Here is a 1,474-nt window from a genome sequence, read left to right on the forward strand (position 1 = left end):
GCATTTATTCCTACATCACCCATTATAAAGGCAGATCAAACTAGTGTATGTGTGTATCAAGTTAGTTCAATGCCCCCTGGCCCCTGGCCCCCTCCTCATGCATGTCTCTTTCTCATCATTCATACCAATTTCTTAATTCTATATTATGATTAATTAGCAATCTAACTAAAATTAATAATAGAATTAATAAAAGAAAGTAAAGAAACAGAGCAGGAAGCAAGGATAAGGCAGTGGATCTGGAATGTAACAGAGACAGACTGGAAAATAAAAAGGGAAAGAAGAGCAAAAGTAGTGCCGCCCAGAGAGATTCAGCTTCTCTCTGTGGCAGTGACGAGAGCTGAGTGGGGGCAGAAGCGTTTGAAGGGAAAAGGAGAGGCGAGAAGAGAAGAAGGAAGGTAAGAATGGTGGTCAGCTTTCCGGACGATGGGTCGCCGGAGACTGCTGTTGTTGGTTGAGAGTGAGACGAGGAGGAGACGAGGAGGCGGGGGCTGCTGGCGCCTGGCTGAGAGAGAGAGAGGGAAGTAGCACCGTAGTGGGTTAGGGATTTGGGTGAGTGAAACTGATGAGAGGGAGGGAGAAGGGAGAAGGGAGAAGGGATGCCGTGGTGGTTGCTGGGAGCTGATGTTGGCGGCGGTGTTTTCTCTCAAAAGTTAGGCAAATTAGGGATTTGGTTGGAATGTGAGAGTGAGACAAAAGGGAGAGGGTCGGGTGTTTTGGGGGGTGGATTTTTTTTTAGAACCGGTTTTTGACCTGGCTGGTTCATCCGGTTCACCGGTTAACCACCGGTTCGACTGGTTTTTAAACCGATTTTTTGCAAGATGGTTTTGCGTGTCAACCGGACCCGCTATAAGACCGGTTCCTGGTTAATCCAGTCGAACTGGCCGGTCCGATACGGTTTTCAGAACCATGGAAAACGGACCCTCCGTTTACATTTTTTGTTTTTTTAATTTTTCCTTTAAATGAAAACGGGCCTCCGTTTTTAGATTTTTCTTTTTTTTTTAAAATCAAAACGCACCCTCCGAATTTTATTAAAAAATATTTTTTTGTAGATTTCTTTTAATTGGACCGTCCGAGTTCCTTACTCTAAATTACTCGGTTCGATTTCAGCCTCATGACACTACATGCATGGAAAGTGCCTCTATTCTCCATAATGCTGTATCATCCTATACATTCCTCCATATTAAAAATAAAAAGCGTACAACTTACAACCTAATAATAAATGGGCAAAGTAAGATATTCTCTCCGAATTAGCTACGAGCATGCACGAAGTTTTGATATATTACATTTTTTAATGCATTTAGATACTCAGCGACTGATTTGACTTATTTCTCTTCTGTTGGTCTCTGGCTATTTTCCACTGAAGATATGTTAATGTTAGGATTTTTTTATTAAACTAAAAAATTCATTATTTTAAAAAAATCCAACTTTAAATATGAGAATAATCTATCCTTTTTGTTTGATTCGTACCAGTTCG

Source organism: Arachis stenosperma, chromosome 5 (genome assembly GCF_014773155.1).
Source record: "Arachis stenosperma cultivar V10309 chromosome 5, arast.V10309.gnm1.PFL2, whole genome shotgun sequence".
Taxonomy (NCBI): Eukaryota; Viridiplantae; Streptophyta; class Magnoliopsida; order Fabales; family Fabaceae; genus Arachis; species Arachis stenosperma.